At 44.5% G+C, this 22,819-nt stretch overlaps 25 non-coding genes across 25 annotated transcripts; all 25 read left to right on the top strand.

Moving 5' to 3' along the window:
• Positions 1-56: 56 nt before the first annotated feature.
• On the top strand, positions 57-138 carry TRNAS-GCU (transfer RNA serine (anticodon GCU)). The gene has a single exon. It is a non-coding gene; the product is annotated as a tRNA-Ser (tRNA).
• An 832-nt stretch (positions 139-970) lies between these two features.
• On the top strand, positions 971-1,052 carry TRNAS-GCU (transfer RNA serine (anticodon GCU)). The gene has a single exon. It is a non-coding gene; the product is annotated as a tRNA-Ser (tRNA).
• An 832-nt stretch (positions 1,053-1,884) lies between these two features.
• TRNAS-GCU (transfer RNA serine (anticodon GCU)) lies at positions 1,885-1,966 on the top strand. The gene has a single exon. It is a non-coding gene; the product is annotated as a tRNA-Ser (tRNA).
• An 832-nt stretch (positions 1,967-2,798) lies between these two features.
• TRNAS-GCU (transfer RNA serine (anticodon GCU)) lies at positions 2,799-2,880 on the top strand. The gene has a single exon. It is a non-coding gene; the product is annotated as a tRNA-Ser (tRNA).
• An 832-nt stretch (positions 2,881-3,712) lies between these two features.
• Positions 3,713-3,794, top strand: TRNAS-GCU (transfer RNA serine (anticodon GCU)). The gene has a single exon. It is a non-coding gene; the product is annotated as a tRNA-Ser (tRNA).
• Positions 3,795-4,630: 836 nt separating this feature from the next.
• On the top strand, positions 4,631-4,712 carry TRNAS-GCU (transfer RNA serine (anticodon GCU)). The gene has a single exon. It is a non-coding gene; the product is annotated as a tRNA-Ser (tRNA).
• Positions 4,713-5,545: 833 nt separating this feature from the next.
• TRNAS-GCU (transfer RNA serine (anticodon GCU)) lies at positions 5,546-5,627 on the top strand. Its single transcript has one exon. It is a non-coding gene; the product is annotated as a tRNA-Ser (tRNA).
• An 832-nt stretch (positions 5,628-6,459) lies between these two features.
• TRNAS-GCU (transfer RNA serine (anticodon GCU)) lies at positions 6,460-6,541 on the top strand. Its single transcript has one exon. It is a non-coding gene; the product is annotated as a tRNA-Ser (tRNA).
• An 832-nt stretch (positions 6,542-7,373) lies between these two features.
• TRNAS-GCU (transfer RNA serine (anticodon GCU)) lies at positions 7,374-7,455 on the top strand. The gene has a single exon. It is a non-coding gene; the product is annotated as a tRNA-Ser (tRNA).
• An 832-nt stretch (positions 7,456-8,287) lies between these two features.
• On the top strand, positions 8,288-8,369 carry TRNAS-GCU (transfer RNA serine (anticodon GCU)). The gene has a single exon. It is a non-coding gene; the product is annotated as a tRNA-Ser (tRNA).
• An 832-nt stretch (positions 8,370-9,201) lies between these two features.
• Positions 9,202-9,283, top strand: TRNAS-GCU (transfer RNA serine (anticodon GCU)). Its single transcript has one exon. It is a non-coding gene; the product is annotated as a tRNA-Ser (tRNA).
• Positions 9,284-10,115: 832 nt separating this feature from the next.
• TRNAS-GCU (transfer RNA serine (anticodon GCU)) lies at positions 10,116-10,197 on the top strand. Its single transcript has one exon. It is a non-coding gene; the product is annotated as a tRNA-Ser (tRNA).
• An 832-nt stretch (positions 10,198-11,029) lies between these two features.
• Positions 11,030-11,111, top strand: TRNAS-GCU (transfer RNA serine (anticodon GCU)). The gene has a single exon. It is a non-coding gene; the product is annotated as a tRNA-Ser (tRNA).
• An 832-nt stretch (positions 11,112-11,943) lies between these two features.
• TRNAS-GCU (transfer RNA serine (anticodon GCU)) lies at positions 11,944-12,025 on the top strand. The gene has a single exon. It is a non-coding gene; the product is annotated as a tRNA-Ser (tRNA).
• Positions 12,026-12,857: 832 nt separating this feature from the next.
• Positions 12,858-12,939, top strand: TRNAS-GCU (transfer RNA serine (anticodon GCU)). Its single transcript has one exon. It is a non-coding gene; the product is annotated as a tRNA-Ser (tRNA).
• Positions 12,940-13,771: 832 nt separating this feature from the next.
• TRNAS-GCU (transfer RNA serine (anticodon GCU)) lies at positions 13,772-13,853 on the top strand. Its single transcript has one exon. It is a non-coding gene; the product is annotated as a tRNA-Ser (tRNA).
• Positions 13,854-14,685: 832 nt separating this feature from the next.
• On the top strand, positions 14,686-14,767 carry TRNAS-GCU (transfer RNA serine (anticodon GCU)). Its single transcript has one exon. It is a non-coding gene; the product is annotated as a tRNA-Ser (tRNA).
• Positions 14,768-15,599: 832 nt separating this feature from the next.
• On the top strand, positions 15,600-15,681 carry TRNAS-GCU (transfer RNA serine (anticodon GCU)). The gene has a single exon. It is a non-coding gene; the product is annotated as a tRNA-Ser (tRNA).
• An 832-nt stretch (positions 15,682-16,513) lies between these two features.
• TRNAS-GCU (transfer RNA serine (anticodon GCU)) lies at positions 16,514-16,595 on the top strand. The gene has a single exon. It is a non-coding gene; the product is annotated as a tRNA-Ser (tRNA).
• An 831-nt stretch (positions 16,596-17,426) lies between these two features.
• TRNAS-GCU (transfer RNA serine (anticodon GCU)) lies at positions 17,427-17,508 on the top strand. Its single transcript has one exon. It is a non-coding gene; the product is annotated as a tRNA-Ser (tRNA).
• An 832-nt stretch (positions 17,509-18,340) lies between these two features.
• TRNAS-GCU (transfer RNA serine (anticodon GCU)) lies at positions 18,341-18,422 on the top strand. Its single transcript has one exon. It is a non-coding gene; the product is annotated as a tRNA-Ser (tRNA).
• An 832-nt stretch (positions 18,423-19,254) lies between these two features.
• TRNAS-GCU (transfer RNA serine (anticodon GCU)) lies at positions 19,255-19,336 on the top strand. The gene has a single exon. It is a non-coding gene; the product is annotated as a tRNA-Ser (tRNA).
• Positions 19,337-20,168: 832 nt separating this feature from the next.
• TRNAS-GCU (transfer RNA serine (anticodon GCU)) lies at positions 20,169-20,250 on the top strand. Its single transcript has one exon. It is a non-coding gene; the product is annotated as a tRNA-Ser (tRNA).
• Positions 20,251-21,082: 832 nt separating this feature from the next.
• TRNAS-GCU (transfer RNA serine (anticodon GCU)) lies at positions 21,083-21,164 on the top strand. Its single transcript has one exon. It is a non-coding gene; the product is annotated as a tRNA-Ser (tRNA).
• An 832-nt stretch (positions 21,165-21,996) lies between these two features.
• TRNAS-GCU (transfer RNA serine (anticodon GCU)) lies at positions 21,997-22,078 on the top strand. Its single transcript has one exon. It is a non-coding gene; the product is annotated as a tRNA-Ser (tRNA).
• The last annotated feature ends 741 nt before the right edge of the window (positions 22,079-22,819 follow it).

The raw sequence follows: 22,819 nt of genomic DNA, 5'->3' as shown, positions 1-22,819 counted from the left end.
ACAGGGCTTTGACCAGAGCTGAAAAAATGATAGCGTTAGATATCATTTTTTTTTTAGACGAGGTGGCCGAGTGGTTAAGGCGATGGACTGCTAATCCATTGTGCTCTGCATGCATGGGTTCAAATCCCATCCTCGTCGATGGTGCACTTTTACAAACTAGTATCATACCCACCATCCAACTCGCCTGTCCTTGACGTCCATGTGGTTGTGCATGGATAAGTGTGTATGCCCTTTGCCCGATGACTATTGGGACACAGATTGTGTACATTTACACAATGCTTGTCTGCAGCATCATTCTTTCTCACAAAGTATGGGCCATTTGGGGTTCAGACCTGCAACCCACAAATAGAAAATTCACCTCTGCAGCCTTAGCGGAGAAAATAAACAGTGCTTGTCTGGCTGCACGAAGAGAATAGTTTGTCTGTAGAAGGACAAGTGCCAAAAAGTGCTTCAGTCATACCTGATTTTCAAGTTGTAAACCTCCTGTCTGTGACTGGCAGGTGCCAGTGTGAGGCATAAGGTATAATGGGATTGGTAGGACAGTAAGAAGATGTGCCCTCGCCTCATGTTCATACTGGCTTGAGTCTCCCTAAAAGTAGAAGTAATCTGCATAGTTCAGCCCACAGTCTAGCTAAGTGACCCTAAAAGGCAGATGTTAATTGTGGAAATGCTTGGCTGAAAGTTTGCAACGATTCCAAAAGATGTAAGCAAAGATGAAAAATACAGTTTGGCGTGTTGATGGCATGGTGTAGAAGGCCCTTGTTTAGGTACGTGTGCTCCAGTGGGATGATTAAGGTATCCTCTGTCAGGCCTCTTGCAAATGATTTTTCTTGTGTGAACAAAAGGTGCGCCTTCTTCTTTTCTGTCCAAAAAGTGCACTTTGCTATCCTGAAAAGATGAGCCGTGTTTTGCGCACAGGGCTTTGACCAGAGCTGAAAAAATGATAGCGTTAGATGTCATGTTTTATTGAGACGAGGTGGCCGAGTGGTTAAGGCGATGGACTGCTAATCCATCGTGCTCTGCACGCATGGGTTCAAATCCCATCCTCGTCGATGGTGCACTTTTACAAACTAGTATCATACCCACCATCCAACTCGCCTGTCCTTGACGTCCATGTGGTTGTGCATGGATAAGTGTGTATGCCCTTTGCCCGATGACTATTGGGACACAGATTGTGTACATTTACACAATGCTTGTCTACAGCATCATTCTTTCTCACAAAGTATGGGCTATTTGGGGTTCAGACCTGCAACCCACAAATAGAAAATTCACCTCTGCAGCCTTAGCGGAGAAAATAAACAGTGCTTGTCTGACTGCACGAAGAAAATAGTTTGTCTGTAGAAGGACAAGTGCCAAAAAGTGCTTCAGTCATACCTGATTTTCAAGTTGTAAACCTCCTGTCTGTGACTGGCAGGTGCCAGTGTGAGGCATAAGGTATAATGGGATTGGTAGGACAGTAAGAAGATGTGCCCTCGCCTCATGTTCATACTGGCTTGAGTCTCCCTAAAAGTAGAAGTAATCTGCATAGTTCAGCCCACAGTCTAGCTAAGTGACCCTAAAAGGCAGATGTTAATTGTGGAAATGCTTGGCTGAAAGTTTGCAACGATTCCAAAAGATGTAAGCAAAGATGAAAAATACAGCATGGTGTGTTGATGGCATGGTGTAGAAGGCCCTTGTTTAGGTAGGTGTGCTCCAGTGGGATGATTAAGGTGTCCTCTGTCAGGCCTCTTGCAAATGATTTTTCTTGTGTGAACAAAAGGTGCGCGTTCTTCTTTACTGTCCAAAAAGTGCACTTTGCTATCCTGAAAAGATGAGCCGTGTTTTGCGCACAGGGCATTGACCAGAGCTGAAAAAATGATAGCGTTAGATGTCATTTTTTATTGAGACAAGGTGGCTGAGTGGTTAAGGCGATGGACTGCTAATCCATTGTGCTCTGCATGCATGGGTTCAAATCCCATCCTCGTCGATGGTGCACTTTTACAAACTAGTATCATACCCACCATCCAACTCGCCTGTCCTTGACGTCCATGTGGTTGTGCATGGATAAGTGTGTATGCCCTTTGCCCGATGACTATTGGGACACAGATTGTGTACATTTACACAATGCTTGTCTGCAGCATCATTCTTTCTCACAAAGTATGGGCCATTTGGGGTTCAGACCTGCAACCCACAAATAGAAAATTCACCTCTGCAGCCTTAGCGGAGAAAATAAACAGTGCTTGTCTGGCTGCACGAAGAAAATAGTTTGTCTGTAGAAGGACAAGTGCCAAAAAGTGCTTCAGTCATACCTGATTTTCAAGTTGTAAACCTCCTGTCTGTGACTGGCAGGTGCCAGTGTGAGGCATAAGGTATAATGGGATTGGTAGGACAGTAAGAAGATGTGCCCTCGCCTCATGTTCATACTGGCTTGAGTCTCCCTAAAAGTAGAAGTAATCTGCATAGTTCAGCCCACAGTCTAGCTAAGTGACCCTAAAAGGCAGATGTTAATTGTGGAAATGCTTGGCTGAAAGTTTGCAACGATTCCAAAAGATGTAAGCAAAGATGAAAAATACAGTTTGGCGTGTTGATGGCATGGTGTAGAAGGCCCTTGTTTAGGTAGGTGTGCTCCAGTGGGATGATTAAGGTGTCCTCTGTCAGGCCTCTTGCAAATGATTTTTCTTGTGTGAACAAAAGGTGCGCCTTCTTCTTTTCTGTCCAAAAAGTGCACTTTGCTATCCTGAAAAGATGAGCCGTGTTTTGCGCACAGGGCTTTGACCATAGCTGAAAAAATGATAGCGTTAGATGTCATGTTTTATTGAGACAAGGTGGCCGAGTGGTTAAGGCGATGGACTGCTAATCCATTGTGCTCTGCACGCATGGGTTCAAATCCCATCCTCGTCGATGGTGCACTTTTACAAACTAGTATCATACCCACCATCCAACTCGCCTGTCCTTGACGTCCATGTGGTTGTGCATGGATAAGTGTGTATGCCCTTTGCCCGATGACTATTGGGACACACATTGTGTACATTTACACAATGCTTGTCTGCAGCATCATTCTTTTTTACAAAGTATGGGCCATTTGGGGTTCAGACCTGCAACCCACAAATAGAAAATTCACCTCTGCAGCCTTAGCGGAGAAAATAAACAGTGCTTGTCTGGCTGCACGAAGAAAATAGTTTGTCTGTAGAAGGACAAGTGCCAAAAAGTGCTTCAGTCATACCTGATTTTCAAGTTGTAAACCTCCTGTCTGTGACTGGCAGGTGCCAGTGTGAGGCATAAGGTATAATGGGATTGGTAGGACAGTAAGAAGATGTGCCCTCGCCTCATGTTCATACTGGCTTGAGTCTCCCTAAAAGTAGAAGTAATCTGCATAGTTCAGCCCACAGTCTAGCTAAGTGACCCTAAAAGGCAGATGTTAATTGTGGAAATGCTTGGCTGAAAGTTTGCAATGATTCCAAAAGATGTAAGCAAAGATGAAAAATACAGCATGGCGTGTTGATGGCATGGTGTAGAAGGCCCTTGTTTAGGTAGGTGTGCTCCAGTGGGATGATTAAGGTGTCCTCTGTCAGGCCTCTTGAAAATGATTTTTCTTGTGTGAGCAAAAGGTGCGCGTTCTTCTTTTCTGTCCAAAAAGTGCACTTTGCTATCCTGAAAAGATGAGCCGTGTTTTGCGCACAGGGCTTTGACCAGAGCTGAAAAAATGATAGCGTTAGATATCATGTTTTTTTGAGATGAGGTGGCTGAGTGGTTAAGGCGATGGACTGCTAATCCATTGTGCTCTGCACGCATGGGTTCAAATCCCATCCTCGTCGATGGTGCACTTTTACAAACTAGTATCATACCCACCATCCAACTCGCCTGTCCTTGACGTTAATGTGGTTGTGCATGGATAAGTGTGTATGCCCTTTGCCCGATGACTATTGGGACACAGATTGTGTACATTTACAAAATGCTTGTCTGCAGCATCATTCTTTCTCACAAAGTGTGGGACATTTGGGGTTCAGACCTGCAACCCACAAATAGAAAATTCACCTCTGCAGCCTTAGCGGAGAAAATAAACAGTGCTTGTCTGGCTGCACGAAGAAAATAGTTTGTCTGTAGAAGGACAAGTGCCAAAAAGTGCTTCAGTCATACCTGATTTTCAAGTTGTAAACCTCCTGTCTGTGACTGGCAGGTGCCAGCGTGAGGCATAAGGTATAATGGGATTGGTAGGACAGTAAGAAGATGTGCCCTCGCCTCATGTTCATACTGGCTTGAGTCTCCCTAAAAGTAGAAGTAATCTGCATAGTTCAGCCCACAGTCTAGCTAAGTGACCCTAAAAGGCAGATGTTAATTGTGGAAATGCTTGGCTGAAAGTTTGCAACGATTCCAAAAGATGTAAGCAAAGATGAAAAATACAGTTTGGCGTGTTGATGGCATGGTGTAGAAGGCCCTTGTTTAGGTACGTGTGCTCCAGTGGGATGATTAAGGTATCCTCTGTCAGGCCTCTTGCAAATGATTTTTCTTGTGTGAACAAAAGGTGCGCCTTCTTCTTTTCTGTCCAAAAAGTGCACTTTCTTTGCTATCCTGAAAAGATGAGCCGTGTTTTGCGCACAGGGCTTTGACCAGAGCTGAAAAAATGATAGCGTTAGATGTCATGTTTTATTGAGACGAGGTGGCCGAGTGGTTAAGGCGATGGACTGCTAATCCATTGTGCTCTGCACGCATGGGTTCAAATCCCATCCTCGTCGATGGTGCACTTTTACAAACTAGTATCATGCCCACCATCCAACTCGCCTGTCCTTGACGTCCATGTGGTTGTGCATTGATAAGTGTGTATGCCCTTTGCCCGATGACTATTGGGACACAGATTGTGTACATTTACACAATGCTTGTCTGCAGCATCATTCTTTTTTACAAAGTATGGGCCATTTGGGGTTCAGACCTGCAACCCACAAATAGAAAATTCACCTCTGCAGCCTTAGCGGAGAAAATAAACAGTGCTTGTCTGGCTGCACGAAGAAAATAGTTTGTCTGTAGAAGGACAAGTGCCAAAAAGTGCTTCAGTCATACCTGATTTTCAAGTTGTAAACCTCCTGTCTGTGACTGGCAGGTGCCAGTGTGAGGCATAAGGTATAATGGGATTGGTAGGACAGTAAGAAGATGTGCCCTCGCCTCATGTTCATACTGGCTTGAGTCTCCCTAAAAGTAGAAGTAATCTGCATAGTTCAGCCCACAGTCTAGCTAAGTGACCCTAAAAGGCAGATGTTAATTGTGGAAATGCTTGGCTGAAAGTTTGCAATGATTCCAAAAGATGTAAGCAAAGATGAAAAATACAGAATGGCGTGTTGATGGCATGGTGTAGAAGGCCCTTGTTTAGGTAGGTGTGCTCCAGTGGGATGATTAAGGTGTCCTCTGTCAGGCCTCTTGAAAATGATTTTTCTTGTGTGAGCAAAAGGTGCGCGTTCTTCTTTTCTGTCCAAAAAGTGCACTTTGTTATCCTGAAAAGATGAGCCGTGTTTTGCGCACAGGGCTTTGACCAGAGCTGACAAAAATGATAGCGTTAGATATCATTTTTTTTTTAGACGAGGTGGCCGAGTGGTTAAGGCGATGGACTGCTAATCCATTGTGCTCTGCATGCATGGGTTCAAATCCCATCCTCGTCGATGGTGCACTTTTACAAACTAGTATCATACCCACCATCCAACTCGCCTGTCCTTGACGTCCATGTGGTTGTGCATGGATAAGTGTGTATGCCCTTTGCCCGATGACTATTGGGACACAGATTGTGTACATTTACACAATGCTTGTCAGCAGCATCATTCTTTCTCACAAAGTATGGGCCATTTGGGGTTCAGACCTGCAACCCACAAATAGAAAATTCACCTCTGCAGCCTTAGCGGAGAAAATAAACAGTGCTTGTCTGGCTGCACGAAGAGAATAGTTTGTCTGTAGAAGGACAAGTGCCAAAAAGTGCTTCAGTCATACCTGATTTTCAAGTTGTAAACCTCCTGTCTGTGACTGGCAGGTGCCAGTGTGAGGCATAAGGTATAATGGGATTGGTAGGACAGTAAGAAGATGTGCCCTCGCCTCATGTTCATACTGGCTTGAGTCTCCCTAAAAGTAGAAGTAATCTGCATAGTTCAGCCCACAGTCTAGCTAAGTGACCCTAAAAGGCAGATGTTAATTGTGGAAATGCTTGGCTGAAAGTTTGCAACGATTCCAAAAGATGTAAGCAAAGATGAAAAATACAGTTTGGCGTGTTGATGGCATGGTGTAGAAGGCCCTTGTTTAGGTACGTGTGCTCCAGTGGGATGATTAAGGTATCCTCTGTCAGGCCTCTTGCAAATGATTTTTCTTGTGTGAACAAAAGGTGCGCCTTCTTCTTTTCTGTCCAAAAAGTGCACTTTGCTATCCTGAAAAGATGAGCCGTGTTTTGCGCACAGGGCTTTGACCAGAGCTGAAAAAATGATAGCGTTAGATGTCATGTTTTATTGAGACGAGGTGGCCGAGTGGTTAAGGCGATGGACTGCTAATCCATCGTGCTCTGCACGCATGGGTTCAAATCCCATCCTCGTCGATGGTGCACTTTTACAAACTAGTATCATACCCACCATCCAACTCGCCTGTCCTTGACGTCCATGTGGTTGTGCATGGATAAGTGTGTATGCCCTTTGCCCGATGACTATTGGGACACAGATTGTGTACATTTACACAATGCTTGTCTACAGCATCATTCTTTCTCACAAAGTATGGGCTATTTGGGGTTCAGACCTGCAACCCACAAATAGAAAATTCACCTCTGCAGCCTTAGCGGAGAAAATAAACAGTGCTTGTCTGACTGCACGAAGAAAATAGTTTGTCTGTAGAAGGACAAGTGCCAAAAAGTGCTTCAGTCATACCTGATTTTCAAGTTGTAAACCTCCTGTCTGTGACTGGCAGGTGCCAGTGTGAGGCATAAGGTATAATGGGATTGGTAGGACAGTAAGAAGATGTGCCCTCGCCTCATGTTCATACTGGCTTGAGTCTCCCTAAAAGTAGAAGTAATCTGCATAGTTCAGCCCACAGTCTAGCTAAGTGACCCTAAAAGGCAGATGTTAATTGTGGAAATGCTTGGCTGAAAGTTTGCAACGATTCCAAAAGATGTAAGCAAAGATGAAAAATACAGCATGGTGTGTTGATGGCATGGTGTAGAAGGCCCTTGTTTAGGTAGGTGTGCTCCAGTGGGATGATTAAGGTGTCCTCTGTCAGGCCTCTTGCAAATGATTTTTCTTGTGTGAACAAAAGGTGCGCGTTCTTCTTTACTGTCCAAAAAGTGCACTTTGCTATCCTGAAAAGATGAGCCGTGTTTTGCGCACAGGGCATTGACCAGAGCTGAAAAAATGATAGCGTTAGATGTCATTTTTTATTGAGACAAGGTGGCTGAGTGGTTAAGGCGATGGACTGCTAATCCATTGTGCTCTGCATGCATGGGTTCAAATCCCATCCTCGTCGATGGTGCACTTTTACAAACTAGTATCATACCCACCATCCAACTCGCCTGTCCTTGACGTCCATGTGGTTGTGCATGGATAAGTGTGTATGCCCTTTGCCCGATGACTATTGGGACACAGATTGTGTACATTTACACAATGCTTGTCTGCAGCATCATTCTTTCTCACAAAGTATGGGCCATTTGGGGTTCAGACCTGCAACCCACAAATAGAAAATTCACCTCTGCAGCCTTAGCGGAGAAAATAAACAGTGCTTGTCTGGCTGCACGAAGAAAATAGTTTGTCTGTAGAAGGACAAGTGCCAAAAAGTGCTTCAGTCATACCTGATTTTCAAGTTGTAAACCTCCTGTCTGTGACTGGCAGGTGCCAGTGTGAGGCATAAGGTATAATGGGATTGGTAGGACAGTAAGAAGATGTGCCCTCGCCTCATGTTCATACTGGCTTGAGTCTCCCTAAAAGTAGAAGTAATCTGCATAGTTCAGCCCACAGTCTAGCTAAGTGACCCTAAAAGGCAGATGTTAATTGTGGAAATGCTTGGCTGAAAGTTTGCAACGATTCCAAAAGATGTAAGCAAAGATGAAAAATACAGTTTGGCGTGTTGATGGCATGGTGTAGAAGGCCCTTGTTTAGGTAGGTGTGCTCCAGTGGGATGATTAAGGTGTCCTCTGTCAGGCCTCTTGAAAATGATTTTTCTTGTGTGAGCAAAAGGTGCGCGTTCTTCTTTTCTGTCCAAAAAGTGCACTTTGCTATCCTGAAAAGATGAGCCGTGTTTTGCGCACAGGGCTTTGACCAGAGCTGAAAAAATGATAGCGTTAGATATCATGTTTTTTTGAGATGAGGTGGCTGAGTGGTTAAGGCGATGGACTGCTAATCCATTGTGCTCTGCACGCATGGGTTCAAATCCCATCCTCGTCGATGGTGCACTTTTACAAACTAGTATCATACCCACCATCCAACTCGCCTGTCCTTGACGTTAATGTGGTTGTGCATGGATAAGTGTGTATGCCCTTTGCCCGATGACTATTGGGACACAGATTGTGTACATTTACAAAATGCTTGTCTGCAGCATCATTCTTTCTCACAAAGTGTGGGACATTTGGGGTTCAGACCTGCAACCCACAAATAGAAAATTCACCTCTGCAGCCTTAGCGGAGAAAATAAACAGTGCTTGTCTGGCTGCACGAAGAAAATAGTTTGTCTGTAGAAGGACAAGTGCCAAAAAGTGCTTCAGTCATACCTGATTTTCAAGTTGTAAACCTCCTGTCTGTGACTGGCAGGTGCCAGCGTGAGGCATAAGGTATAATGGGATTGGTAGGACAGTAAGAAGATGTGCCCTCGCCTCATGTTCATACTGGCTTGAGTCTCCCTAAAAGTAGAAGTAATCTGCATAGTTCAGCCCACAGTCTAGCTAAGTGACCCTAAAAGGCAGATGTTAATTGTGGAAATGCTTGGCTGAAAGTTTGCAATGATTCCAAAAGATGTAAGCAAAGATGAAAAATACAGCATGGCGTGTTGATGGCATGGTGTAGAAGGCCCTTGTTTAGGTAGGTGTGCTCCAGTGGGATGATTAAGGTGTCCTCTGTCAGGCCTCTTGAAAATGATTTTTCTTGTGTGAGCAAAAGGTGCGCGTTCTTCTTTTCTGTCCAAAAAGTGCACTTTGCTATCCTGAAAAGATGAGCCGTGTTTTCCGCACAGGGCTTTGACCAGAGCTGAAAAAATGATAGCGTTAGATGTCATGTTTTATTGAGACGAGGTGGCCGAGTGGTTAAGGCGATGGACTGCTAATCCATTGTGCTCTGCACGCATGGGTTCAAATCCCATCCTCGTCGATGGTGCACTTTTACAAACTAGTATCATACCCACCATCCAACTCGCCTGTCCTTGACGTCCATGTGGTTGTGCATGGATAAGTGTGTATGCCCTTTGCCCGATGACTATTGGGACACAGATTGTGTACATTTACACAATGCTTGTCTACAGCATCATTCTTTCTCACAAAGTATGGGCTATTTGGGGTTCAGACCTGCAACCCACAAATAGAAAATTCACCTCTGCAGCCTTAGCGGAGAAAATAAACAGTGCTTGTCTGACTGCACGAAGAAAATAGTTTGTCTGTAGAAGGACAAGTGCCAAAAAGTGCTTCAGTCATACCTGATTTTCAAGTTGTAAACCTCCTGTCTGTGACTGGCAGGTGCCAGTGTGAGGCATAAGGTATAATGGGATTGGTAGGACAGTAAGAAGATGTGCCCTCGCCTCATGTTCATACTGGCTTGAGTCTCCCTAAAAGTAGAAGTAATCTGCATAGTTCAGCCCACAGTCTAGCTAAGTGACCCTAAAAGGCAGATGTTAATTGTGGAAATGCTTGGCTGAAAGTTTGCAATGATTCCAAAAGATGTAAGCAAAGATGAAAAATACAGAATGGCGTGTTGATGGCATGGTGTAGAAGGCCCTTGTTTAGGTAGGTGTGCTCCAGTGGGATGATTAAGGTGTCCTCTGTCAGGCCTCTTGAAAATGATTTTTCTTGTGTGAGCAAAAGGTGCGCGTTCTTCTTTTCTGTCCAAAAAGTGCACTTTGTTATCCTGAAAAGATGAGCCGTGTTTTGCGCACAGGGCTTTGACCAGAGCTGAAAAAATGATAGCGTTAGATATCATTTTTTTTTTAGACGAGGTGGCCGAGTGGTTAAGGCGATGGACTGCTAATCCATTGTGCTCTGCATGCATGGGTTCAAATCCCATCCTCGTCGATGGTGCACTTTTACAAACTAGTATCATACCCACCATCCAACTCGCCTGTCCTTGACGTCCATGTGGTTGTGCATGGATAAGTGTGTATGCCCTTTGCCCGATGACTATTGGGACACAGATTGTGTACATTTACACAATGCTTGTCTGCAGCATCATTCTTTCTCACAAAGTATGGGCCATTTGGGGTTCAGACCTGCAACCCACAAATAGAAAATTCACCTCTGCAGCCTTAGCGGAGAAAATAAACAGTGCTTGTCTGGCTGCACGAAGAGAATAGTTTGTCTGTAGAAGGACAAGTGCCAAAAAGTGCTTCAGTCATACCTGATTTTCAAGTTGTAAACCTCCTGTCTGTGACTGGCAGGTGCCAGTGTGAGGCATAAGGTATAATGGGATTGGTAGGACAGTAAGAAGATGTGCCCTCGCCTCATGTTCATACTGGCTTGAGTCTCCCTAAAAGTAGAAGTAATCTGCATAGTTCAGCCCACAGTCTAGCTAAGTGACCCTAAAAGGCAGATGTTAATTGTGGAAATGCTTGGCTGAAAGTTTGCAACGATTCCAAAAGATGTAAGCAAAGATGAAAAATACAGTTTGGCGTGTTGATGGCATGGTGTAGAAGGCCCTTGTTTAGGTACGTGTGCTCCAGTGGGATGATTAAGGTATCCTCTGTCAGGCCTCTTGCAAATGATTTTTCTTGTGTGAACAAAAGGTGCGCCTTCTTCTTTTCTGTCCAAAAAGTGCACTTTGCTATCCTGAAAAGATGAGCCGTGTTTTGCGCACAGGGCTTTGACCAGAGCTGAAAAAATGATAGCGTTAGATGTCATGTTTTATTGAGACGAGGTGGCCGAGTGGTTAAGGCGATGGACTGCTAATCCATTGTGCTCTGCACGCATGGGTTCAAATCCCATCCTCGTCGATGGTGCACTTTTACAAACTAGTATCATACCCACCATCCAACTCGCCTGTCCTTGACGTCCATGTGGTTGTGCATGGATAAGTGTGTATGCCCTTTGCCCGATGACTATTGGGACACAGATTGTGTACATTTACACAATGCTTGTCTACAGCATCATTCTTTCTCACAAAGTATGGGCTATTTGGGGTTCAGACCTGCAACCCACAAATAGAAAATTCACCTCTGCAGCCTTAGCGGAGAAAATAAACAGTGCTTGTCTGACTGCACGAAGAAAATAGTTTGTCTGTAGAAGGACAAGTGCCAAAAAGTGCTTCAGTCATACCTGATTTTCAAGTTGTAAACCTCCTGTCTGTGACTGGCAGGTGCCAGTGTGAGGCATAAGGTATAATGGGATTGGTAGGACAGTAAGAAGATGTGCCCTCGCCTCATGTTCATACTGGCTTGAGTCTCCCTAAAAGCAGAAGTAATCTGCATAGTTCAGCCCACAGTCTAGCTAAGTGACCCTAAAAGGCAGATGTTAATTGTGGAAATGCTTGGCTGAAAGTTTGCAACGATTCCAAAAGATGTAAGCAAAGATGAAAAATACAGCATGGTGTGTTGATGGCATGGTGTAGAAGGCCCTTGTTTAGGTAGGTGTGCTCCAGTGGGATGATTAAGGTGTCCTCTGTCAGGCCTCTTGCAAATGATTTTTCTTGTGTGAACAAAAGGTGCGCGTTCTTCTTTACTGTCCAAAAAGTGCACTTTGCTATCCTGAAAAGATGAGCCGTGTTTTGCGCACAGGGCATTGACCAGAGCTGAAAAAATGATAGCGTTAGATGTCATTTTTTATTGAGACAAGGTGGCTGAGTGGTTAAGGCGATGGACTGCTAATCCATTGTGCTCTGCATGCATGGGTTCAAATCCCATCCTCGTCGATGGTGCACTTTTACAAACTAGTATCATACCCACCATCCAACTCGCCTGTCCTTGACGTCCATGTGGTTGTGCATGGATAAGTGTGTATGCCCTTTGCCCGATGACTATTGGGACACAGATTGTGTACATTTACACAATGCTTGTCTGCAGCATCATTCTTTCTCACAAAGTATGGGCCATTTGGGGTTCAGACCTGCAACCCACAAATAGAAAATTCACCTCTGCAGCCTTAGCGGAGAAAATAAACAGTGCTTGTCTGGCTGCACGAAGAAAATAGTTTGTCTGTAGAAGGACAAGTGCCAAAAAGTGCTTCAGTCATACCTGATTTTCAAGTTGTAAACCTCCTGTCTGTGACTGGCAGGTGCCAGTGTGAGGCATAAGGTATAATGGGATTGGTAGGACAGTAAGAAGATGTGCCCTCGCCTCATGTTCATACTGGCTTGAGTCTCCCTAAAAGTAGAAGTAATCTGCATAGTTCAGCCCACAGTCTAGCTAAGTGACCCTAAAAGGCAGATGTTAATTGTGGAAATGCTTGGCTGAAAGTTTGCAACGATTCCAAAAGATGTAAGCAAAGATGAAAAATACAGTTTGGCGTGTTGATGGCATGGTGTAGAAGGCCCTTGTTTAGGTAGGTGTGCTCCAGTGGGATGATTAAGGTGTCCTCTGTCAGGCCTCTTGCAAATGATTTTTCTTGTGTGAACAAAAGGTGCGCCTTCTTCTTTTCTGTCCAAAAAGTGCACTTTGCTATCCTGAAAAGATGAGCCGTGTTTTGCGCACAGGGCTTTGACCATAGCTGAAAAAATGATAGCGTTAGATGTCATGTTTTATTGAGACAAGGTGGCCGAGTGGTTAAGGCGATGGACTGCTAATCCATTGTGCTCTGCACGCATGGGTTCAAATCCCATCCTCGTCGATGGTGCACTTTTACAAACTAGTATCATACCCACCATCCAACTCGCCTGTCCTTGACGTCCATGTGGTTGTGCATGGATAAGTGTGTATGCCCTTTGCCCGATGACTATTGGGACACACATTGTGTACATTTACACAATGCTTGTCTGCAGCATCATTCTTTTTTACAAAGTATGGGCCATTTGGGGTTCAGACCTGCAACCCACAAATAGAAAATTCACCTCTGCAGCCTTAGCGGAGAAAATAAACAGTGCTTGTCTGGCTGCACGAAGAAAATAGTTTGTCTGTAGAAGGACAAGTGCCAAAAAGTGCTTCAGTCATACCTGATTTTCAAGTTGTAAACCTCCTGTCTGTGACTGGCAGGTGCCAGTGTGAGGCATAAGGTATAATGGGATTGGTAGGACAGTAAGAAGATGTGCCCTCGCCTCATGTTCATACTGGCTTGAGTCTCCCTAAAAGTAGAAGTAATCTGCATAGTTCAGCCCACAGTCTAGCTAAGTGACCCTAAAAGGCAGATGTTAATTGTGGAAATGCTTGGCTGAAAGTTTGCAATGATTCCAAAAGATGTAAGCAAAGATGAAAAATACAGCATGGCGTGTTGATGGCATGGTGTAGAAGGCCCTTGTTTAGGTAGGTGTGCTCCAGTGGGATGATTAAGGTGTCCTCTGTCAGGCCTCTTGAAAATGATTTTTCTTGTGTGAGCAAAAGGTGCGCGTTCTTCTTTTCTGTCCAAAAAGTGCACTTTGCTATCCTGAAAAGATGAGCCGTGTTTTGCGCACAGGGCTTTGACCAGAGCTGAAAAAATGATAGCGTTAGATATCATGTTTTTTTGAGATGAGGTGGCTGAGTGGTTAAGGCGATGGACTGCTAATCCATTGTGCTCTGCACGCATGGGTTCAAATCCCATCCTCGTCGATGGTGCACTTTCACAAACTAGTATCATACCCACCATCCAACTCGCCTGTCCTTGACGTCCATGTGGTTGTGCATGGATAAGTGTGTATGCCCTTTGCCCGATGACTATTGGGACACAGATTGTGTACATTTACACAATGCTTGTCTACAGCATCATTCTTTCTCACAAAGTATGGGCTATTTGGGGTTCAGACCTGCAACCCACAAATAGAAAATTCACCTCTGCAGCCTTAGCGGAGAAAATAAACAGTGCTTGTCTGACTGCACGAAGAAAATAGTTTGTCTGTAGAAGGACAAGTGCCAAAAAGTGCTTCAGTCATACCTGATTTTCAAGTTGTAAACCTCCTGTCTGTGACTGGCAGGTGCCAGTGTGAGGCATAAGGTATAATGGGATTGGTAGGACAGTAAGAAGATGTGCCCTCGCCTCATGTTCATACTGGCTTGAGTCTCCCTAAAAGTAGAAGTAATCTGCATAGTTCAGCCCACAGTCTAGCTAAGTGACCCTAAAAGGCAGATGTTAATTGTGGAAATGCTTGGCTGAAAGTTTGCAACGATTCCAAAAGATGTAAGCAAAGATGAAAAATACAGCATGGTGTGTTGATGGCATGGTGTAGAAGGCCCTTGTTTAGGTAGGTGTGCTCCAGTGGGATGATTAAGGTGTCCTCTGTCAGGCCTCTTGCAAATGATTTTTCTTGTGTGAACAAAAGGTGCGCGTTCTTCTTTACTGTCCAAAAAGTGCACTTTGCTATCCTGAAAAGATGAGCCGTGTTTTGCGCACAGGGCATTGACCAGAGCTGAAAAAATGATAGCGTTAGATGTCATTTTTTATTGAGACAAGGTGGCTGAGTGGTTAAGGCGATGGACTGCTAATCCATTGTGCTCTGCATGCATGGGTTCAAATCCCATCCTCGTCGATGGTGCACTTTTACAAACTAGTATCATACCCACCATCCAACTCGCCTGTCCTTGACGTCCATGTGGTTGTGCATGGATAAGTGTGTATGCCCTTTGCCCGATGACTATTGGGACACAGATTGTGTACATTTACACAATGCTTGTCTGCAGCATCATTCTTTCTCACAAAGTATGGGCCATTTGGGGTTCAGACCTGCAACCCACAAATAGAAAATTCACCTCTGCAGCCTTAGCGGAGAAAATAAACAGTGCTTGTCTGGCTGCACGAAGAAAATAGTTTGTCTGTAGAAGGACAAGTGCCAAAAAGTGCTTCAGTCATACCTGATTTTCAAGTTGTAAACCTCCTGTCTGTGACTGGCAGGTGCCAGTGTGAGGCATAAGGTATAATGGGATTGGTAGGACAGTAAGAAGATGTGCCCTCGCCTCATGTTCATACTGGCTTGAGTCTCCCTAAAAGTAGAAGTAATCTGCATAGTTCAGCCCACAGTCTAGCTAAGTGACCCTAAAAGGCAGATGTTAATTGTGGAAATGCTTGGCTGAAAGTTTGCAACGATTCCAAAAGATGTAAGCAAAGATGAAAAATACAGTTTGGCGTGTTGATGGCATGGTGTAGAAGGCCCTTGTTTAGGTAGGTGTGCTCCAGTGGGATGATTAAGGTGTCCTCTGTCAGGCCTCTTGAAAATGATTTTTCTTGTGTGAGCAAAAGGTGCGCGTTCTTCTTTTCTGTCCAAAAAGTGCACTTTGCTATCCTGAAAAGATGAGCCGTGTTTTGCGCACAGGGCTTTGACCAGAGCTGAAAAAATGATAGCGTTAGATATCATGTTTTTTTGAGATGAGGTGGCTGAGTGGTTAAGGCGATGGACTGCTAATCCATTGTGCTCTGCACGCATGGGTTCAAATCCCATCCTCGTCGATGGTGCACTTTTACAAACTAGTATCATACCCACCATCCAACTCGCCTGTCCTTGACGTTAATGTGGTTGTGCATGGATAAGTGTGTATGCCCTTTGCCCGATGACTATTGGGACACAGATTGTGTACATTTACAAAATGCTTGTCTGCAGCATCATTCTTTCTCACAAAGTGTGGGACATTTGGGGTTCAGACCTGCAACCCACAAATAGAAAATTCACCTCTGCAGCCTTAGCGGAGAAAATAAACAGTGCTTGTCTGGCTGCACGAAGAAAATAGTTTGTCTGTAGAAGGACAAGTGCCAAAAAGTGCTTCAGTCATACCTGATTTTCAAGTTGTAAACCTCCTGTCTGTGACTGGCAGGTGCCAGCGTGAGGCATAAGGTATAATGGGATTGGTAGGACAGTAAGAAGATGTGCCCTCGCCTCATGTTCATACTGGCTTGAGTCTCCCTAAAAGTAGAAGTAATCTGCATAGTTCAGCCCACAGTCTAGCTAAGTGACCCTAAAAGGCAGATGTTAATTGTGGAAATGCTTGGCTGAAAGTTTGCAATGATTCCAAAAGATGTAAGCAAAGATGAAAAATACAGCATGGCGTGTTGATGGCATGGTGTAGAAGGCCCTTGTTTAGGTAGGTGTGCTCCAGTGGGATGATTAAGGTGTCCTCTGTCAGGCCTCTTGAAAATGATTTTTCTTGTGTGAGCAAAAGGTGCGCGTTCTTCTTTTCTGTCCAAAAAGTGCACTTTGCTATCCTGAAAAGATGAGCCGTGTTTTCCGCACAGGGCTTTGACCAGAGCTGAAAAAATGATAGCGTTAGATGTCATGTTTTATTGAGACGAGGTGGCCGAGTGGTTAAGGCGATGGACTGCTAATCCATTGTGCTCTGCACGCATGGGTTCAAATCCCATCCTCGTCGATGGTGCACTTTTACAAACTAGTATCATACCCACCATCCAACTCGCCTGTCCTTGACGTCCATGTGGTTGTGCATGGATAAGTGTGTATGCCCTTTGCCCGATGACTATTGGGACACAGATTGTGTACATTTACACAATGCTTGTCTACAGCATCATTCTTTCTCACAAAGTATGGGCTATTTGGGGTTCAGACCTGCAACCCACAAATAGAAAATTCACCTCTGCAGCCTTAGCGGAGAAAATAAACAGTGCTTGTCTGACTGCACGAAGAAAATAGTTTGTCTGTAGAAGGACAAGTGCCAAAAAGTGCTTCAGTCATACCTGATTTTCAAGTTGTAAACCTCCTGTCTGTGACTGGCAGGTGCCAGTGTGAGGCATAAGGTATAATGGGATTGGTAGGACAGTAAGAAGATGTGCCCTCGCCTCATGTTCATACTGGCTTGAGTCTCCCTAAAAGTAGAAGTAATCTGCATAGTTCAGCCCACAGTCTAGCTAAGTGACCCTAAAAGGCAGATGTTAATTGTGGAAATGCTTGGCTGAAAGTTTGCAATGATTCCAAAGATGTAAGCAAAGATGAAAAATACAGAATGGCGTGTTGATGGCATGGTGTAGAAGGCCCTTGTTTAGGTAGGTGTGCTCCAGTGGGATGATTAAGGTGTCCTCTGTCAGGCCTCTTGAAAATGATTTTTCTTGTGTGAGCAAAAGGTGCGCGTTCTTCTTTTCTGTCCAAAAAGTGCACTTTGTTATCCTGAAAAGATGAGCCGTGTTTTGCGCACAGGGCTTTGACCAGAGCTGAAAAAATGATAGCGTTAGATATCATTTTTTTTTTAGACGAGGTGGCCGAGTGGTTAAGGCGATGGACTGCTAATCCATTGTGCTCTGCATGCATGGGTTCAAATCCCATCCTCGTCGATGGTGCACTTTTACAAACTAGTATCATACCCACCATCCAACTCGCCTGTCCTTGACGTCCATGTGGTTGTGCATGGATAAGTGTGTATGCCCTTTGCCCGATGACTATTGGGACACAGATTGTGTACATTTACACAATGCTTGTCTGCAGCATCATTCTTTCTCACAAAGTATGGGCCATTTGGGGTTCAGACCTGCAACCCACAAATAGAAAATTCACCTCTGCAGCCTTAGCGGAGAAAATAAACAGTGCTTGTCTGGCTGCACGAAGAGAATAGTTTGTCTGTAGAAGGACAAGTGCCAAAAAGTGCTTCAGTCATACCTGATTTTCAAGTTGTAAACCTCCTGTCTGTGACTGGCAGGTGCCAGTGTGAGGCATAAGGTATAATGGGATTGGTAGGACAGTAAGAAGATGTGCCCTCGCCTCATGTTCATACTGGCTTGAGTCTCCCTAAAAGTAGAAGTAATCTGCATAGTTCAGCCCACAGTCTAGCTAAGTGACCCTAAAAGGCAGATGTTAATTGTGGAAATGCTTGGCTGAAAGTTTGCAACGATTCCAAAAGATGTAAGCAAAGATGAAAAATACAGTTTGGCGTGTTGATGGCATGGTGTAGAAGGCCCTTGTTTAGGTACGTGTGCTCCAGTGGGATGATTAAGGTATCCTCTGTCAGGCCTCTTGCAAATGATTTTTCTTGTGTGAACAAAAGGTGCGCCTTCTTCTTTTCTGTCCAAAAAGTGCACTTTGCTATCCTGAAAAGATGAGCCGTGTTTTGCGCACAGGGCTTTGACCAGAGCTGAAAAAATGATAGCGTTAGATGTCATGTTTTATTGAGACGAGGTGGCCGAGTGGTTAAGGCGATGGACTGCTAATCCATTGTGCTCTGCACGCATGGGTTCAAATCCCATCCTCGTCGATGGTGCACTTTTACAAACTAGTATCATACCCACCATCCAACTCGCCTGTCCTTGACGTCCATGTGGTTGTGCATGGATAAGTGTGTATGCCCTTTGCCCGATGACTATTGGGACACAGATTGTGTACATTTACACAATGCTTGTCTACAGCATCATTCTTTCTCACAAAGTATGGGCTATTTGGGGTTCAGACCTGCAACCCACAAATAGAAAATTCACCTCTGCAGCCTTAGCGGAGAAAATAAACAGTGCTTGTCTGACTGCACGAAGAAAATAGTTTGTCTGTAGAAGGACAAGTGCCAAAAAGTGCTTCAGTCATACCTGATTTTCAAGTTGTAAACCTCCTGTCTGTGACTGGCAGGTGCCAGTGTGAGGCATAAGGTATAATGGGATTGGTAGGACAGTAAGAAGATGTGCCCTCGCCTCATGTTCATACTGGCTTGAGTCTCCCTAAAAGCAGAAGTAATCTGCATAGTTCAGCCCACAGTCTAGCTAAGTGACCCTAAAAGGCAGATGTTAATTGTGGAAATGCTTGGCTGAAAGTTTGCAACGATTCCAAAAGATGTAAGCAAAGATGAAAAATACAGCATGGTGTGTTGATGGCATGGTGTAGAAGGCCCTTGTTTAGGTAGGTGTGCTCCAGTGGGATGATTAAGGTGTCCTCTGTCAGGCCTCTTGCAAATGATTTTTCTTGTGTGAACAAAAGGTGCGCGTTCTTCTTTACTGTCCAAAAAGTGCACTTTGCTATCCTGAAAAGATGAGCCGTGTTTTGCGCACAGGGCATTGACCAGAGCTGAAAAAATGATAGCGTTAGATGTCATTTTTTATTGAGACAAGGTGGCTGAGTGGTTAAGGCGATGGACTGCTAATCCATTGTGCTCTGCATGCATGGGTTCAAATCCCATCCTCGTCGATGGTGCACTTTTACAAACTAGTATCATACCCACCATCCAACTCGCCTGTCCTTGACGTCCATGTGGTTGTGCATGGATAAGTGTGTATGCCCTTTGCCCGATGACTATTGGGACACAGATTGTGTACATTTACACAATGCTTGTCTGCAGCATCATTCTTTCTCACAAAGTATGGGCCATTTGGGGTTCAGACCTGCAACCCACAAATAGAAAATTCACCTCTGCAGCCTTAGCGGAGAAAATAAACAGTGCTTGTCTGGCTGCACGAAGAAAATAGTTTGTCTGTAGAAGGACAAGTGCCAAAAAGTGCTTCAGTCATACCTGATTTTCAAGTTGTAAACCTCCTGTCTGTGACTGGCAGGTGCCAGTGTGAGGCATAAGGTATAATGGGATTGGTAGGACAGTAAGAAGATGTGCCCTCGCCTCATGTTCATACTGGCTTGAGTCTCCCTAAAAGTAGAAGTAATCTGCATAGTTCAGCCCACAGTCTAGCTAAGTGACCCTAAAAGGCAGATGTTAATTGTGGAAATGCTTGGCTGAAAGTTTGCAACGATTCCAAAAGATGTAAGCAAAGATGAAAAATACAGTTTGGCGTGTTGATGGCATGGTGTAGAAGGCCCTTGTTTAGGTAGGTGTGCTCCAGTGGGATGATTAAGGTGTCCTCTGTCAGGCCTCTTGCAAATGATTTTTCTTGTGTGAACAAAAGGTGCGCCTTCTTCTTTTCTGTCCAAAAAGTGCACTTTGCTATCCTGAAAAGATGAGCCGTGTTTTGCGCACAGGGCTTTGACCATAGCTGAAAAAATGATAGCGTTAGATGTCATGTTTTATTGAGACAAGGTGGCCGAGTGGTTAAGGCGATGGACTGCTAATCCATTGTGCTCTGCACGCATGGGTTCAAATCCCATCCTCGTCGATGGTGCACTTTTACAAACTAGTATCATACCCACCATCCAACTCGCCTGTCCTTGACGTCCATGTGGTTGTGCATGGATAAGTGTGTATGCCCTTTGCCCGATGACTATTGGGACACACATTGTGTACATTTACACAATGCTTGTCTGCAGCATCATTCTTTTTTACAAAGTATGGGCCATTTGGGGTTCAGACCTGCAACCCACAAATAGAAAATTCACCTCTGCAGCCTTAGCGGAGAAAATAAACAGTGCTTGTCTGGCTGCACGAAGAAAATAGTTTGTCTGTAGAAGGACAAGTGCCAAAAAGTGCTTCAGTCATACCTGATTTTCAAGTTGTAAACCTCCTGTCTGTGACTGGCAGGTGCCAGTGTGAGGCATAAGGTATAATGGGATTGGTAGGACAGTAAGAAGATGTGCCCTCGCCTCATGTTCATACTGGCTTGAGTCTCCCTAAAAGTAGAAGTAATCTGCATAGTTCAGCCCACAGTCTAGCTAAGTGACCCTAAAAGGCAGATGTTAATTGTGGAAATGCTTGGCTGAAAGTTTGCAATGATTCCAAAAGATGTAAGCAAAGATGAAAAATACAGCATGGCGTGTTGATGGCATGGTGTAGAAGGCCCTTGTTTAGGTAGGTGTGCTCCAGTGGGATGATTAAGGTGTCCTCTGTCAGGCCTCTTGAAAATGATTTTTCTTGTGTGAGCAAAAGGTGCGCGTTCTTCTTTTCTGTCCAAAAAGTGCACTTTGCTATCCTGAAAAGATGAGCCGTGTTTTGCGCACAGGGCTTTGACCAGAGCTGAAAAAATGATAGCGTTAGATATCATGTTTTTTTGAGATGAGGTGGCTGAGTGGTTAAGGCGATGGACTGCTAATCCATTGTGCTCTGCACGCATGGGTTCAAATCCCATCCTCGTCGATGGTGCACTTTTACAAACTAGTATCATACCCACCATCCAACTCGCCTGTCCTTGACGTTAATGTGGTTGTGCATGGATAAGTGTGTATGCCCTTTGCCCGATGACTATTGGGACACAGATTGTGTACATTTACAAAATGCTTGTCTGCAGCATCATTCTTTCTCACAAAGTGTGGGACATTTGGGGTTCAGACCTGCAACCCACAAATAGAAAATTCACCTCTGCAGCCTTAGCAGAGAAAATAAACAGTGCTTGTCTGGCTGCACGAAGAAAATAGTTTGTCTGTAGAAGGACAAGTGCCAAAAAGTGCTTCAGTCATACCTGATTTTCAAGTTGTAAACCTCCTGTCTGTGACTGGCAGGTGCCAGCGTGAGGCATAAGGTATAATGGGATTGGTAGGACAGTAAGAAGATGTGCCCTCGCCTCATGTTCATACTGGCTTGAGTCTCCCTAAAAGTAGAAGTAATCTGCATAGTTCAGCCCACAGTCTAGCTAAGTGACCCTAAAAGGCAGATGTTAATTGTGGAAATGCTTGGCTGAAAGTTTGCAACGATTCCAAAAGATGTAAGCAAAGATGAAAAATACAGTTTGGCGTGTTGATGGCATGGTGTAGAAGGCCCTTGTTTAGGTAGGTGTGCTCCAGTGGGATGATTAAGGTGTCCTCTGTCAGGCCTCTTGCAAATGATTTTTCTTGTGTGAACAAAAGGTGCGCCTTCTTCTTTTTTGTCCAAAAAGTGCACTTTGCTATCCTGAAAAGATGAGCCGTGTTTTACGCACAGGGCTTTGACCATAGCTGAAAAAATGATAGCGTTAGATGTCATGTTTTATTGAGACAAGGTGGCCGAGTGGTTAAGGCGATGGACTGCTAATCCATTGTGCTCTGCACGCATGGGTTCAAATCCCATCCTCGTCGATGGTGCACTTTTACAAACTAGTATCATACCCACCATCCAACTCGCCTGTCCTTGACGTCCATGTGGTTGTGCATGGATAAGTGTGTATGCCCTTTGCCCGATGACTATTGGGACACACATTGTGTACATTTACACAATGCTTGTCTGCAGCATCATTCTTTTTTACAAAGTATGGGCCATTTGGGGTTCAGACCTGCAACCCACAAATAGAAAATTCACCTCTGCAGCCTTAGCGGAGAAAATAAACAGTGCTTGTCTGGCTGCACGAAGAAAATAGTTTGTCTGTAGAAGGACAAGTGCCAAAAAGTGCTTCAGTCATACCTGATTTTCAAGTTGTAAACCTCCTGTCTGTGACTGGCAGGTGCCAGTGTGAGGCATAAGGTATAATGGGATTGGTAGGACAGTAAGAAGATGTGCCCTCGCCTCATGTTCATACTGGCTTGAGTCTCCCTAAAAGTAGAAGTAATCTGCATAGTTCAGCCCACAGTCTAGCTAAGTGACCCTAAAAGGCAGATGTTAATTGTGGAAATGCTTGGCTGAAAGTTTGCAATGATTCCAAAAGATGTAAGCAAAGATGAAAAATACAGCATGGCGTGTTGATGGCATGGTGTAGAAGGCCCTTGTTTAGGTAGGTGTGCTCCAGTGGGATGATTAAGGTGTCCTCTGTCAGGCCTCTTGAAAATGATTTTTCTTGTGTGAGCAAAAGGTGCGCGTTCTTCTTTTCTGTCCAAAAAGTGCAC

This window comes from Hyperolius riggenbachi, chromosome 3, assembly GCF_040937935.1.
Source record: "Hyperolius riggenbachi isolate aHypRig1 chromosome 3, aHypRig1.pri, whole genome shotgun sequence".
NCBI lineage: Eukaryota > Metazoa > Chordata > Amphibia > Anura > Hyperoliidae > Hyperolius > Hyperolius riggenbachi.
This window is presented reverse-complemented; position numbering and strand designations above follow the sequence as displayed.